At 42.3% G+C, this 17636-nt stretch overlaps 1 pseudogene; it reads right to left on the bottom strand.

Annotated features, from left to right (window-relative positions):
• Positions 1-3613: 3613 nt before the first annotated feature.
• Positions 3614-17349, bottom strand: LOC121303027 (annotated as a pseudogene).
• Between the last annotated feature and the right edge of the window lie 287 nt (positions 17350-17636).

Genomic DNA, 17636 nt, shown 5'->3' with positions numbered 1-17636 from the left:
GGGATGCTGGTAGTTGTAGTTCATTGTAGTGTTAGCGATACACTTGAAGTTTTTGCCGATTGCAATCGTCAAAACGGATGTGCATGGTTGGTGTGCTGGGCCAGTGTGCTGCACTGTATAGTATGTGCTTTGTTTTAATGCCAGTGCAAACTCCAGACTGAGGACAACGGCATGCGATTTCCCCCACCCATAAGTATGGCATATTGTCAACTATCAATTGACTGAAATATGTATTTTTTTCCTAGCATGCTCAGGGTAAAAAAAGTCACATGGACATTTGTCTTTAGCATTATAATTTAGTATGAGTTTCAGTTTACCAAGGGTTTCCATGGGTTTTTTTTAGCATGCTTTACCATGCTTACCTATATGCTTTCCCTATGCTTTACCACAGTAGTTTTCAAACATATATATTTTTTGTTTTTAAACATGCATTGCTTTCCAGTGCACATAAGAAGCCTGCACCTACAAGCAGGACCATTTTGGAGCAAGACTCGCTCATTCTAGGAACTTGTGCTGGCATTCCTTGTTATATATATAAAACTTTCATTACATGAGAGTAGATGTTATTTACTTCAGTTTAATATTCGACTCGGCTTTTGCCAAGATAGAAGGAGATAGCAGTGGTGGAGACAAACCCAGACGTAGCTTCTCTGTAATACAGGAGCCTCCAACGCTTGTCATCCAGGCAACGTGGCTTTCCTATTGGCCTGCTGAAGTGTAATGCTTGCTCTGTGGATGAATCTATTTTGAGCCTCCCTGGTGCACCAGCACATCACGTTCATCATACCGAGAATGTAGAATTGACGGCCGTGGCGGGAGATGTATGGTACTGACATAGTTGTTTCTAGAGCAAAACTCCTCCTCTAAACGATGTGCTCCCTCCCTCTCTCTCTCTCCCCCCTCTCCCTCTCCAGTACTGTATTTACAGCCCCCCCTGCCAGCACTCACACTGGCAGCAGCCTATCGCACTACGGCATCCCATCCAGGCGTCGGTAGAGCTGCAGTTCTTCACATGTTAATGGCACAGCAGATTGTCACCGCTCCAGCAGGGCTTCCTGTAAAGCAGCTGTGCCACACTTGCCTGACAAATCACCCTGATTGCCTGGGCGCATAACCGAGTCCCTCCCTGTGGGAGCTGCCTGGTGCAAAGGGTGTGCGAACATTATAGCATCTCACTATCCCACTGCAGCCCGAACAGATCACTCAACAGCACGGACCGGTTGCCCTCCTGCTTGTGTCAGTAGGCGTCGTGATGTCACAGCCGTCGCGATATCTCAGGACATTGGCACGGTTCTTTTTAAACCTATTTTTGTTCGTCGTTCTTAATTTTAAATGACCTTTTTTAAGCCTTTAAGGTACAAGGGACAAATATGTCCCATTAATAAAATGATGGTAGCTGTTGTTTTTGCAATGAGAGACACGAATCAGGGGTTGAAGTTTACCAGCAGGTTGGATCTGCTCATCGAAATTGTTAGTTTCCCCCTCAAGCCGTGGAACAACAGGCGTTCAATTCCATGTGTACCTTCAGGGGTTAAAATCGCAATATGGCCCTCTATGGTGCTTGTTGTTGTGGAATATTGCAAGTAGTTGGGGAGCAGAGTACAGCACAGGGGAGTTTTCATGTTTTACTACAATCTGGCTTAGATAAAACTTCATCTAAAGCAGCCGACAGGACCTGAGGACACGCACGTGCGACTGAAATAAAAAGATGAAGAGGAAAGAAGAGAAAAAGTGTGAGAAAACAAAACACATCTGTGCCAAAAAGTACAAAGAGGACTGAAAGAACAGGAGAGAGGAGACACAATATGGTTCTGACTATCCTATCCTCCCTCCATTTTAGGACTTTATAAAAAAGAAAAAAAAGTGTTTTTGCAATTGCCTGACTTTTAGCCTAACCATGGTGTGGAATGCAAAAGCTTGTAAAGAAAAAAAAAAATTGAAAAGGGGAGGAAGGGTCTCGTGTTGAGAAACGCCAGCCCCCCACAAAAGCTTGTCACCTTCTCCCACCAGTTGAATATTCGGCATGAACAGCGACACACACACACACACACACACACACACACACACACACACACACACACACACTTAATTCCTCGTTACTGCTGCGACACGTGAGGCCTTGTCAAATTCACCACCTTGGGGAAGCTGAATTCAGTAGCAGCAAGGCAGGCCCCCTGTGGGGCTCCCTATCGGCCTGGCTTGCGGGCCTGCTGAGGTGACATACCCATCATGTCTTTAACACTGTCAGTCTTTAGCCAGGAACACTTTGAACTGAGTCCACAGACTGCTCCCTAGAAAGAATTACCAGCCCTGCTCACACTTTACCAAGGTCAATTTGCACAGTAAGCTTGCAGTTTCCCCATGGTTCTACTACAGATTTAGCATAGTTTCATTCTTTTATTTATTTTTTTTAGTATGCTTTACAATGCTTCCCTAGGCTTGCTCATACCTCTGCTTTACAATGCTTCCCTAGGCTTTACCATACCGCTGTGCTTTACAATGCTTGCCTATGCTTTACCAGACCTCTCTGTGCTTTACAATGCTTGCCTATGCTTTACCATCCCTCTCTGTGCTTTACAATGCTTCCCTATGCTTTACCAGACCTCTGTGCTTTACAATGCTTGCCTATGCTTTCCCCATACCTCTGTGCTTCACAATGCTTTTACAAGTTTGTTGTGCTTATTAGGGAAAACTTGCAGAAGTGTGTTTAGACTTCAGAACAGTACACAGGAGCAGAAGAACTGGAATTCTGACAATGTACACTGGAGCCAATTCAATAGGAAATTGAACACACAGTACATATGTACTATTAGAGCAGCAGCCTTTCAAACAAAACCAACCAGATTGCTTTTTACAAACACCTCACATGTTCACCTTTTGCTCAACATGTTCCCGAAATGCATGCAAGGCACACAATTGTCAAGGTATTTTTGTATTGAGAAAGGCTACTTATCTTAGAACTAGACCCACTTGACTAAATAAGTCCTTTGGGGCAGGGCAGTACAGTATTGGGACTATCAGATGTCCCAGGAAAAAGAGCCAGAAACTAAGACAGGAGGGTATAAAATAGACAACCTAGCTAAGCTTACGCTGAAATCACTGGGATCCAACAAGACCTAACATCAGCCACTACAAACAGGATGAGCAACTTAACCTTATTTGCAAGGTAAGTTTCTGTAGACTTCATGCCTTGCATGCAGAATTAGAGATTTAAAAAGATGTGTCATTCTCTTAGACCCATGAAATAAACTGAACCTGATCAGTCAGATTCCAACTGGAAACCCATTACACCACGCCCATCTGCATCGCATCAATTTGGAGACGCTAGTAACCTTCAGCCCCTTAAAGGTATAGTTGTGTCCCACAGTAAAATGTGGGAACTTTCTGGCAATGAGGTGCACAAATCCACTTGTTTTTTTGTTTTTTGTTTTTTTTTAAGTTGGCTCTAGTTGTCAGTTTCCTCCTTGTGATCCTTGAGTCGCTCTCAATATATTTTAAGAAACCGTTTGAACAAGCGCTCAATTCCTTGTACCATCAGGGTTAAAGTGTGAAAAGCAAGCAATGGGAGGACACAACTCAAATTTGAACACCTTTATTAGATATTGGAGCAAGTTTAACATCTTCTGGATCGGACAGCAAGAGCAACAAGAAAGGCGAGCAGAACTCCGAGGAGAGCGGCCATCACACCCACCACCGGCACGAAGGGGGACAGGGGGGAGCCATCTGAAACTGAGAACAAGACAGAGTGAGCACTAGGACCCAAGAGACCACAACACACCTCCATACAGTCAGCATTGCCTAGCAACTTCAAATGCCCTATAAGTTACCATGGAGCTCATTAAAACGATCTGTATTGGTGAATTTATGCAATATAAAAATTACGTCTTCAGAACTATAGTTTTGGCTACAGGCTGCTGTAGCACATCAAATCGAGGGCGTTCAAGTTAGATGTGCCGTAGATCAGAACAGTAAAGTGTCATGACAGCTTTGTAAAACAAATACTGATGAGGCATCACAGGAATGGAAAGGATTCCCATTGCATACCAGTTTCACCCATTCCTGGTTTCACCAGGAATTTAAGACACACCAGAGCTTGTTACCTATACAGTCTGATCAAGCTTATAAAAAATGCTTGAACAATCTTGGTACTCCTTTAGCACCATCTACTGGGATAGGACTGCAAATACTAGGAGCCATGGTCTAAGGAGTTCTTTAGCAAGCACGAGGATGGAGTACAAGCTTGTTAAACAACTTGCTTGGGGTCACACAGAGCGAGTCCGTGGCAGTGATGGGATTTGAACCTCCTGGTATTAAGTCCCTTTAACCACCAAGCCTCCTACTGTGAAGTGTTTGTTAGAATCTCGTCCATACCTATTGGTTAATCCCTAGCATCAAATCCAGATTAACTCAATGGCTAGGTATCTAACAGAAGTCTCACCTGCTGTTTCAAGGTCAACAGCTCCTCCTTCTGGTACCAATTGGACTGGCGTGGTAGAAGCATAGCCTCTGATCTGGCTGTACCAATCAACACTACAGGCTGAGAGACACAAAGCAAAGACCAGTAATCCTGGGTACAGACACGCGAATGTCAGCACAGATGTTCTTGAGTTATTTTACTGTAACAAATGTTCATGTCTGGATTAATTTATTGTAACTTGAAAGTTCAGCCTATTCACTAGATAGCAGCTCTACTTACAAGCGCTCCAAGGAGAATGGAATTAATGGATTAATGCTATTAATCTAAGAGAGGAGAATGACTGAACAGGATAGTTCAGTCACAAGTACATTTGGTTTTGTATTCGCCTCAATACTAGATTAAAAACAGCTGCATTGCCAAACTGCAGCTGTTCACTCCAGCTTGTATTCAGGACTGATCAAGTGCTTACCAGATCTCTTTTCTCCAGGTACACTAGTCTTATTGCAGGTATTCTCCAGGTTAGGATCACAAACTACTGCCATGCAATGGAAATACACCTGGGGAACAGAGGGAGAGGTAGCTCAGAGCAGAGGAACAGGAACAGACAACCACAGTCTGAACTTGGAGTGAATTAATACCTCTCCTATTGCTTGCTGTTTCTGAAGTCTAATAAAAGCACTCATTAATTACCAATTGCATAGTGTTAATTGTTCTGGGTTATCACAGAAATCAGGGGAGCCCCTTAATGGAGAGCCACTAACCTGTCCCCAGAAGGCAGGGTCCTTGCTAGACTGCTGTGCCTGGACCTCAAGCCTCTGGAGATGGGGGGAGGCCTTGGTGAGAGTGCTGGCTGGCACTGGGTGGAACAGAGTCCTGTAGGAATCTCCAGTGACCAGGCAGCTGCAGAAGAGGAACAGAGTCACTGCAAGACCGCATTGGAAGCACAGCTGAATGGGCTGCACTAGCAGAGCAGGCAAGAGGCAGCAAACAGTTTAAAAAGCACAAGAGGGCAGAGTTAGGAGGTGAGCAAGTAAAGACACATGTAGACTATAGACCAGTTGATATTAAAACCCAATAGGTGCCATTAGTGTTACAGACAGTAAATGCAAGTCAGTTACACTGTACAAATGATGCAGTATCACCGAGGAGGCTCCATTCACTCCCACAGTAAGAGGGATCCCAATGCATGCGACATCACTGCAGACAGCTATGGGGATTAGTCCTGGATAAGGGTGAACCTCAGGAAGCACAATACATCTGCAAGTATGGAAATAAGACTTGCTGCTTAGCAGTGTTACCCATTCCAAGCTAATAAGAGCTCGATGAGCCGCAACAAGCTCAGGTATGTCAAACTCATAACACACCCAAGCTGGTTACCTTAACACTGTGGCTAATCAAGCTCAAAATCTAGAATGGGCGGCGCTGCTATGCATTTGGAGTCTTTTCCATCCCTGCATCTCCCAGTATAGACTGAGAATGCGGAAGAGCATTGCCATCAATTGGTAGAGAATGGCAAGTGGGAGAAAGGCAGCTTTCCTTGCTGTGAAGTTAGTTTCATGTTAAAGGGAATGGCATGAGCCCAGAGTATGGGCACAGCCCCCCCCTTCCCCCTCACCCGTCAGTGACCAGGTCCCATTGAGGGCTGGCATCCAGTTCAGGGGTCAGTGTGGCCCAGCAGTCCTGCAGGATGAGGTGGTCAGCCAGGCTGTGGGGGTTTAGGGGCTCAACCTGCAGGAACAGGGGCTCCAGCAGAGACTGGGACACAGGGAACGCAGAGTAGAACTGGGAGTAGCTCACATCTGCAGGGAGAGTAAAACAGTATTCTGCTGTGCTTCTGAAGCTCGAGTCATTGCAGGTAGCGCTGCCACTGCTGGCAGGTCAGTCAACCATTGCTTGTACAGAAAGTCCATTAAAAACTTAGTGTTCCCTTAAGTCAGTGACATTTCACACTGGCTAGAAACTCAAACTGGAGAATTACCACCAGATAGATTTTTTCCTATTTCAGGCTTCAGACTAAAATCAAGGTATCATAAAAGCATCCAAAGGCCTGTATTTGCAGAATTGTTACATTGGTCTGCAGTTAAACTGGAGTCCGAGAATTTAACAGGTAGAATCCAGCTGAAGTGGTCAAAGTACAAAGTTGCCTGTCCTCAAATGAACAGCATGTAGTGGGTTAATAAGCAGCTACAGGTGTGAACAATCAATACTCTATTAACCCCCTAGTGTAGATTGTCATTCAGGTAGTGCGGATAGAAGAGTGGGTACGAAGAGTTTAATTCAGGTTGCCCTACCTCTAGCAAGAGGGGCTTTCAGATTCAAGACATCTCTGGTTCTCTTGTCACCTAGAAGAGGAACAAATAAAAACATCCATTCAATGCCACAGCTGCAAGCAAGTCAATACAATATCTGACCATAACCACAGATTAGTAAACTGGCAATTCAATATTTCGTAATGATTTTATAAATGCTCCCCCACCAGATACAAGCAAATGCCACAGGATGCACGGACAGCAACCTCTGTTACACCAGCGTTAAAAGTGCCAGCGTAAATGAAAGCAAGGACAGCGTCTGGTTTTGAAATGTGTTGATAAATGGATTCAATAGAAGTCTCGAAGGCAGGTTTGCACACCCCTGACAGGTAGATTACCTACCACCCCCCACACCAACCTACCACTGTAGTGGGTAGACTGGAACTGCAGGGTCCCCTGTCCTGTAGCAGAGAAGGATCCAGGGGCTGGAACCAGCTTCCTCTCAGCAAAGATCTTCCTGGAGTCACTCACTGGGTACCGGCAACAGATAGTCAGCCTACAAAGAGGAGGTTTACAGCATGACTAGGTAACCCTGGGCAACCCATTCCATCCCCTCACTGCTTTCTGTCTCCCCCTCTGTTCCTAGTTTATCTCCATCCTCAAATCAGTAACTCCCTGCCTTTTAAATTTTAACTTCAAGCATCTACAGCCAAAAGCTTTGCATCACCTAGAATACAGCACTGAAAATGAATCATGCAAAATCAAAACTACAGCACATTTCAAGTCTACTGGAAGCCACAGTAGTAAAGACTCCCATGTTCAATTTCAAAGTGTCACATTTAGTTGATCAGTTTGCAGCAATTTAGTTTAATCTATAGTACCATGTAAAGACTGCCATGCACAAAACATTTGACAATACCCACTTAAGTTGGTTCTCTGTTCTGACCCTTTAAAATGTCACTGTAGCAGAGGTTTGTTGCTGTTTATTTATTGCATTGGACAAACAGAACCTACACTAATTTAGTTTTATGACACCAAATTATTTGTCAAGTACATGGACAGCAGTTACAACATTAAGCAGGTTTCATTTAACTATGAAGCTAAAGTAATTAATTTTACAGCAAGAGGCAAGGCCTTTGGCCATGGCTGTAGTGTTTATCATGTACAACACTAGAGGGCGTCTTGCATAATCCTGATCCCTCCACCTCACCTGTATTCAGAATCTCTGGTGATGATGGGAGCTGTCACGAAATCCGTGGGTTCAGATTTCTTTACGTACTCTTTCCATGTAGCTCAGCATATACTCTTATCTCAGGAGAGATGTTAGGAGGACAGAGATGATATTACTCCTAGTGGGGTATTGTTCCTCACTGGACCCGCAATATATCCAGATGACTAATATAGCACCCAAGAAATTGACAAACTCATGTGTTTAAAGTTTTTTACGAATCGGAGTATGATCAGTACTCCTTCGGTTTATTAACAGTTAAATATTGGATAGAGTAGTTACAGGCTACTTCGTATCCCCAGCTGACAGACACACTGGGCAGTCCAGAGTCCTAACAGATATCAACGTTAACACTTTAATACATGTATATATGTATGTATTCAAGGCCGACAAGCAGGCCAAGAACATGTCACTTAAAGTACCCAATGGTCTATTTCAGCACATTCAACAAATCACTCTCTTATTTCTAAAACATAGCGTGAGTCCCTTATAGCAATACATGTGAGATTAAATAATAATTGATTAATGCTTACCCTCGAATATAGATCGTAAAAGGATAGGACTGTCTTCACCAGGCAAATTAAACTGAGTTCATTCAGCTCAATTGTGTTTTGGTTTGCAGAAGATGGACCACCTCACCCTGTCTGTGATAAGTGTGGTGCTCTATTGTAATTTACCTAGGAGTTATATAGGTTTTTTGTCCCATTGGAATACATGGGACACCTCAATTAAATCCAGTCATTAATCAGTGAGACAGTTATTATCCATTTTACACATAATAGTTTTTCAAAAGATCCGGACTAACTTTTCAGAATTAATAGGTGTCATGTGCTCAAATAAATTCAAAACTTCACATTTGTTTAAACTCTTATGATCTCATTCCTTGTTTTCCTCTGAGCCCCTCCTTTATCTGAAAAGTTACGTGAACCAATGTTCCCAGGATCTTGGTTTATAATATAATATAAAAACACTACTGTTATACGTGCATGCAAAACACTATTTTTAGATGTGTTATATATGAGAGATGTTCTTAATATGTGACATCATCTTCTAACTGATTCTATTTTACTAAATTAAAGGTATGTGCTTCTTTTAACCTCATATTGTTTCCTCATTTTATTAATGAGTCAGTTTTAATTCCATATACCAATGTCTAACAGAGTATTTGACAAAAGAGCGTTTAAGTCAATTAGTTTCACTAAGTTTAAGTGGTAATAGTTTTCATTATATATCCCTTAAAAATTGTACTAACCAGGCTCTGACCTGTACCTGACTTTTGAATGTGCTATTCCAAGCAGTTTTCCACAGTTTCTTGCTTTTTACAAAGCCAGAGTCTGTGCAAACACTTTTTAGATTTATGACCTATGAATGTCTGTTAAGCCATAATTTTTGCATATTATTTCTAGATATATTTTTATCTGTGCTAAACCACTAACTCCATAAACCTTAAATTCCAAATCTATAAGACTTGCAGCTTTGCTGAAGTGGAACCCAAGGACATTCCTCCTTTTTGGATAAGGAGAGAGGCCCCCTTTTTCAATGCAGCAGTTTCAAAGAACCACATTATAAGGACTCCATCTACCATCATTAGACAATAGTATAGTGGATTAACAACAAGGTGCATTATAGTATATCATTACAAACTTAACACAAAAACACAACACAACGCCTTTTATATTCTATAATTCAATGGATATCATAATGTCTAGAGATCTAAGGATAAATAAAACTGTATCATTTTCCCATCTAATTAAATCGAATACTGCTCCAGCTTTTAATCTTCTTATCACTAAAGTAAAGTCATGAACAAGCAATAATACTTGTCAGTTTTAAATAATATGTTTTTTATTATAGCAAATACTTAAAACATATTATTAATCTTATGAAATCAAATCATTATTTTTAGTTTCAAATATCATGCTAAAAAGGGGTTAATTGTTTATTTTATTAATTTATAATACCTTCGTGTCTAATTACTGTTCTTTAACTATTATGAACTATAAACAGTATCAATTAGCACTGAACCTGTTTCATTATAAGATAATCTTTCAATTCATTTACTTCAGTTTAACATTTGCTCCTAGAATTTATAATATCACTTTATTTCTTTGGTGATTCCCTCTAAGATTTAAATCCAACCACCAACCAATATAACTGCATTCGACTCGTATATTTTTATAATGACTGAACTAGGCTTGACCCTGTTCTTTGTTCATACAAAATCCAGCCGAGACAGGTCTTTTCTTAAGACTTTGGTTGTTCAAGGATTAATGTTAATTTATTGTGGTAAAGAATCCCTTTTTTGTAGATTAACGTTCACTTTTTAGCCGGAATGGTGCTTTTTATCTAGCGTCATGCTTTCTAAAGAGAAGATATACAAGTGGTAAATCGTTCATTTTATATTCTCTTAGAAATTCCCATTTTACTAAGTACTTAATTAAAAACATGTGTAGACTGACCTATTTCATGGAACAAGAGAGCCATCTACTAGTGGTACAAGGATACTCCCTCTTTATCCCTCCTTCCAAAAAGTCTCTAACACTTCATTTTTACATCAAAGTTAATTCCATATTTGAAATTGCCTAGTCCATGTCCAGCATATCCCCACGTTCCCAGCAGGATTCAACTTCTGTACCGGGTTCAGCTCTGGTTGGTTCCAAAAATACCATCACAGGTCTCTTTATCCAAAGTTTAGCATCACAGGTGTGAGACGCCATCTTCCTCACCTCGTACCTACAAGATACTTGGACACGTTTAGTTGGGACACCTTCTACACATTCCAATTTACCTAGATATGCCCATTTCACTAAGTGACCTCCTTCACAACTCATGCATTCAATCCTCTTAATATCTTTTGGGTCTACATTTAAATGAGAAAAAGAAACTCCTGTAGAATCATTGCATTCAAACAAGATTCTACAGTGTTTAGCCAAATGACTGCAGGCCAGACAAAGTCTTGGCCCAGTCACTGATGACTTGCTTTGGCACATATCACATGCACAATTAACAAGAGGATTATGTTTTCATTTATGTGTCAGGGTTACTCCTGCACCATGTACAATAGTTCTGGATCTGTACACATTGTTACTATACATTTCTTTCTGCTCACACAAGGTCACTTTGTGAGGTATGCCTTCCATTCAGAATACTGAAGAAGGCCAAAACTCACTGTTATTCATATTTTCTGGTATCCAATTACTGTTCTGCCTCACATCATCATTTGGCAGACACAAAACAACTGAATCTGAATCAGTTGATGAACCATGAGCCTTAGCTACTGAGATTCTCCATGCAAAGGGATTCAATGTTTTACTGACCAGCCTAGCTGATTCAGCATCACTTGCAACAGAGCATTGGCTGGGAACAGCTCCCAACTATAGATTACTTCATTCTCGTAGACCAGGTGGTTATTATCAATCTGAAAACATAGCAGCCAGGTAAAGCAAACCAGCAAGCATTTGAACATGAACTTGCATCACTAGAACAGACAAGCATAGTCTTAAGCCAAAAACAATTGCAAACATGCATGAACCAAGAGCTACTATTTTATTCTTCCAACATGTTTCATAGATTAAATGGGACTCTCCCCTTAAATTACCATAAACAGACCGATGTAGACCAGGGCTCCTCAAACCCTTGGGATTGGAATCCCAGGGTCTTCATTCCAACAAAGCTCCAAATTACTTAACCAATAACTTACTTGGGCTTGTTTCTCTTAACAGCTCAAGATTAAGTGAACTATAAGAGAAATTAGTCCAATTAAGGGGTTAATTGAAAGACCTTTGGTATGAAGCAGGAAATACTGGGGTCCCCAGAGGACCAGATTGAGAAGTCCTGTTCTAGACCCTGATATGAAGTTTCCTGAACCAATAGAAAACCTCCACACGTTTCAGTACTGCAATAGGAGGAAAGGGTTGCCTGTCCCAACATTGAGATAAACCCCACCCCCAGCCCATCACCTTGCTCCTGGTCCCACAGGTGTTGACCCGGAAAGTGAACAGGGCCCGGTTTGAGGCAGCCTCTGTGGGCCTGCAGTTCCTATCAAGCAGGGTGGTCTTGGCAAAATCAATAGTTGGTACAGGAGCCATCAGGACCACCAGCACTGACATCACTCCAATAGGCATGCACACTGGAGCAGAGAACAAAGCATGCAAACTTAACCCTTTAAGTAACAATGCAACCTGAAATTCAGAACACCAGCTGTATGTCTGCAGTTGGATATTTCAGATTTATTTAGTTTAGTTTTGGCTACAATCTGCTGCGTCCTGTTTGAAAGACAGTCAGGTTAAACGTGCCCACAATCAGAGCAGTCAAGTTTCATGCAGCTATGAAGCGCAACATAGAAAATGGAGCGTCACAGTGGGCTGGAAAGAACACCAATAAACTGATCATTTAGGCTTATGTTTCCTTTTTATATTGGCATCATTGCCAGAATCAGGTTACATTGACATGACTAGCAGAGTAAAGATGAGAATTAACAGATAGATGCTCAAATTAGGGAGGTAGCCCATCTTCAAATATCAACAATGGCTGTTAATGTTCAACCCTCACTGGTGTACCAAAAATGTGGTTTGAATTAACCAGTCAGTCCTGGATGGCCAATCCACACCAGTTAACAGGCAAAATGAGTCAACTACTTGAAGGTCTCGATTGAGGTTACTTGAATATTTCGAACAAGGACCGGGAGTGGAAGGTTCAACTTTGGCCACCCCCTCATCCAATTAGCAAACACATATCCAAACAGACTTCAGACCAAAGTGTGAACTACGCAAATGCAGAGCTAGTTACAACTGGACAATAGGTGTAGCCCTCCCCCTAAAAATCAAATCCAAAAGGACTGATCACAAGGTTAAATGACTTGGTGGCAGAACCAGGAAACTGGCAACAACCCCCTTTAACCACCCAGCGCATTGCTGCCCCATGCAGAGCCACCCTTACCCAGCATCTCCTTTGTTGGGAACGGGCAGCGCTGTTCGAACCGGGCCTCCTCCTTCAGGCTCTTTGTATCTTGGAGAATCAACACCACTTTACCAACAAGAGTGATATCCTTCGAGAGAAGCATTGAGGAGTCACTTACACTGCACTTGTAGATACACCCTCTCCTCCTACCGTGCACTGGACCTGCCCAACCCAAGCGCCACATTCCTGGATCCTCAGCTAATGCACCATGTCATTTTAGATAGAAAATGTTGCATCTCATTTGTATTCTGGTAGTACTACTTCACTTCATATTTAGTGAGTCTTGCATTGGAACCCTGCAAGTCACCTTGGATAAAAGGACAACAGCAAAATGCTCTGGCACAGCCGATTTGGAGCTATTAAACTGCATTCTGGTCCCAGGGAACAAAGAATATGTAGTTGGTGGAGAGTAGGATGGTTCTAACCCATGAAAGACCTTGAGTTATTAACACACTTTCTAGCTTTAAAATCTGTCAGCATTTTGCATTCTAAGCTCTTAACACCCATATTTCATGTGGCCTTTCACTATTTCTGTAGTGTCCTGTAGTGTCCAGTTTTAAAAGTTCACCATGACCACCTCTGACTTTGGCATGCCGTAGGGTGATCGGAAGAGGACGTGGCTGGCTGTGGAGTTGACGAAGTACCCCGCAGTATGGGCATCTGTGGCATTCATGGTTTTGGGGAGCATCCCGGTCTGGTGGAACACTACCTGCCACATGGACATCACTGCTTCCTGGGCCTGCAGAGCAACACAAAGAAAGCCAGCTGAGAACCAGTCAGCGACAAGGGAAAAAGAGGTGCATACAGTGCCTGTCCACAAGAGGCAGTGCAAGCTCTACAGAATCAAACATCTACACCAGAAGGATCAAACTCCAGTCCGAGGACCACATGGTCTTCACTCAAACTTAAGCTCTCCATTAACTTGATCTGATTGTATTCAACTGGATATGTTTAAAAAAAAAGTCTTACAGGTGCAGATTTCAAAAGTGCACCGGATTCAAGGAACACTACCTATAAAAACATTGAGGCTGGGATAGGGTTAGAGTCCAATTAAATAATGAGGCCAATTGAGAGCTTGGGGTGGAACGAAAGCCAGAAGAACCTCAGACAGAGTTGGACACCCTTGCTCCACCTCTGTCCCAGTTGAAAGGTCACTCACTATGGAGAATGCGGCTTCCCAGTCTTCCTTCGCCAGTCCTTCCTGAGGGATAACTGGAACACTCCCATTGCATAGCAACGTGAGCTGTTCCTGGTTGTTACAAGCTTGTCACCTAGACACTGGCTAATCAAACTTGTAAAACCTGGAATAGATGAAACTATCCATTAGGAGTCTTATCCAGCCCTAAAAAACAGGGTGTAGTTAATCCAGCAGATGAGTAATTGCTCAATAGAAAGCACCCAGATGAAAACCCCTTGTTTTAGGGGCAGGGGGTGATTGATGCCCTCCATCCCACCTCCATGTAGTTCTCCTCACAGACGACCTCACGGGGTTCCAGGGGCTCTCAGTGCTGCAGGACGGGGAGAAGGGGTAGACAGTCTCTCTACCCAGAGAGTCCATTTTCACAAAGCGGTACTGGAGAACATACGAGACATCATTCTAGACAGAATGGACAAAGAACGATTCAATGCTGGAGAATCCTTCACAAGCAGCATACATGGATAGAAGAACTAGCAAACAGGGTGGTTCATCACCAGGGTGGGGAAAACACCATTGCCTTTGAAAAACAAGCCCCTCCCCCAGGTCCTTTAAAAAGGAACTGGAATGGATATTGGAGAGCATTATTGCGATTGCTCAACTGCTTTTCATTGGAAGACAATTTAATTGGCTAACAAACAGCAGTTGAATGTGTTGTCAATGTTAACGGATTTTAACAAGACTGCCAATTGCAATTGGTCCAGAATTGGTTAAAAGCAGATTTTAATAAAGCAATGGGCATGGAGCATTAATGCAGTGCTCTGCACATGACAGGCCAGGAACGAGGCTCTGAAGATCAGGTCCCCGGGGAGGTTGAAGGAATAGGTGAACCCGCATGATGCTGCGTAGCTGTCATTCAGCGGGTGAATACCGTTTCCATCTGGGGGGAGAGACATGAGAAACATTCCAACAAGCCACCAAGCAACTTCCATAGGGATTGACACAGCCAACTGTACACAAGCAGACAGATCCCAACCCATCAGTACCAACTTATATTCCAAGGGAGAATAAAGCATTTATGTAATTTGTTATTCTGAAAATCCGTGTACTGGGAAAATTCCTTAGTTTTGGATACAAACTGCTGTCCTATTGAGGAAAGGAAGGCTGTGTTCCGGTACATTTAAACTCGTGTCACTCAAACTTTATCCCTAGAACTTTGTCACAGGCATAGTAACATTCTTCAGTTAATCTTTCTAGGTCGTTCTTAGAAGCATGAGCCTCTTCCTGAAATGTCTCGGTCTCTTGCAGCGGTCTCTCCCACTGGTACCAGGAAGGATAAGATGTTCCTCCCTTCCTGGTGCAACACTGGTTTCTCAAGTTACAAGGATAATCTAAGGCTGGCTCCTTAAATGGAATTACAGGACTTGAACTCAGACCTTTGCCTATCACCCGTTACTGTCTTGCCCCCGGGAGGAGCACCATTGTAACTTGCAGTTTGGCTTGTGTGCTCATATTATCCTGCTAGAACCTATCTAAGGGCTCAGGAACTCCCATCCCATCTCCCCTCCTATGGGTGCCTAGAACAAATGCTTCAGTCTAACGAGCCTAGCAAGCAGACTTCATACTGCAGTGTGCAATAAAGACCCAAAGACGAGCTCCAAGTTTTATTCCTTCATACCCCATCCTCAAAATGAGGACAATGGCTAGCTAGAAGGTCAGAGGTCCAGGCCCCTGTTAGAGATGCAATACATGCCATGGAAAATTTTATTCCACAACATTAAGAATGATAGAATATGCTTATTCTAGAACTACAAGCATGATAGCCCTGAATGCAAGTAATGTTTTCTTGTTTTGCTTTGGTTTTGTTTTGTTTTTGCTCCAAGTTGCATTAGGTTGCCTAGGTAACATAGCATGCACCTCACTTCCTGGTGGCCATGTGCTGGAAAACAGGCAATCGAACTCTCAAAATGAAAAAAGAGATGAAAACAGAGAAGCGGGGTACAACTGACACTGCGGTACTTGGTTTATTGAATCACCATTAGTAGCCCACAGTATCAGAAAATGGTTTTATCCATCACCTAAAAGTTGCTGCGTGCCTTGCTAAAAAGTCAAGGATATTCTGGGAAACTATGAAACAGTTACTGTGCACATCAACAAAACCTGCTATACTGGGTCCAGGGTTCAAGTGCAAGGAAGTACGCTCTGCCACTGCGAGGCGCCAGTCATCCTGTGAGAAACTACATCAGCGTCTGTGGACCACGGGCACGCAAAATATAAACTCAGCCAAGGGCATTTTAAAATACCAGTTATATAGTCCCCAAGTATGCCTGTTGTGTAAACAGGTCCAAAAAAATAAAATGTCAGGCTTATAAATCCAAGGTTCATTCAAAACAAAGGTTGGCGATGAAAAAAGTGAAGTTGACTGAAGGAAAAAATCTCATTCAGTTGGATTGACCTTGTACTTTTGTAAAGTAACATGCAGCATTCTATTCAATTAGTATTTTATCAAGAGCCCTTCTTGTATTCTATGAACTTAATGCATTGAGCTACATGACATGCTGATCAAACAAGACAAAGTGCTAAAATACACAGTGGATCTGTGAATAGGTATACTGTGTAGTTTTGTTGAATCACATTTGAATGGGATTTCCAAGTCCTGATATGCCTCAATTAGTCCCCCCCTCCCCCTCCAAGAAATTAAGAGACATGAAAATCAGAGTGCGCTTCCTTGTGTATTGTGTCCAGCACTCATGCTTTGGAATCTGCTGCTTTTGATGGCTGTAGAGAGTACACCACCCCCAGTTTAACACAGGTATGCAGCATGCAATGCTGACCCCTATGCGCTTGGACCTCTCTAGCTACGGCCACAACACAATGGGTTCAGATTGACAGATCAGGTTAGGCTGACTTGACCAGAAAAAATGCTAGCCTTTTAATGACAAGGTTTATTAGTGAATACCCAGAGTTTACTGGACTCAATGCCAAAACACAACAAATGCCCTCACAACTACCAACCCTACACGCAGACTGTACAACCGACTCAACATACCAATGACGTCGAAGCGGAAGCGGACGCCAGCAAATCTGCCATTGGTCGACATCCAGAAGTAGCGATCCCGACACTCTGTCACGAAGCTTCCTGAATTCAGATGAGAGTCGCACCTTTATCCAAACACCATTAAATAAACCACACAACCCAAGAGACCAGTACTGCGGTTGACAGAGTGAATCCAAGCTTTCATTAGCTACATCTCTGAAGCCGAAACACTGTAGCCAATGCATTAAGTGAACAAGCCATTTCAATTAGCCATGTTCAGAAAGCCAGCTGATGCATACCTTGAGGCTCCCTAGATAAAGCCATTTGTGAATATATTTAGTATATATATATTATATATATATATATATATATATATATATATATATATATATATATATATATATGCAATACAAATCGTTTTGTTAAATGTATCAGAGAATGTTGTAATGTTAAAGTAAATCACACAACTCCATGGTTTGTTCATAGATCTTAAATAACAGCAGCCCTTGACTCATTCTTTAATGTAATATTGCTAAACAGCCCAACAATGGTGTAGATTTAAGCTTGTGAAGCCAAGAGACAACTATCATATGAAGCAAAGCAATTATACA

Source organism: Polyodon spathula, chromosome 31, assembly GCF_017654505.1.
Source record: "Polyodon spathula isolate WHYD16114869_AA chromosome 31, ASM1765450v1, whole genome shotgun sequence".
In the NCBI taxonomy this organism is placed as follows: domain Eukaryota; kingdom Metazoa; phylum Chordata; class Actinopteri; order Acipenseriformes; family Polyodontidae; genus Polyodon; species Polyodon spathula.
Note: the sequence above shows the minus strand (reverse complement) of the source record. Positions and strands in the feature narration are given on the sequence as shown.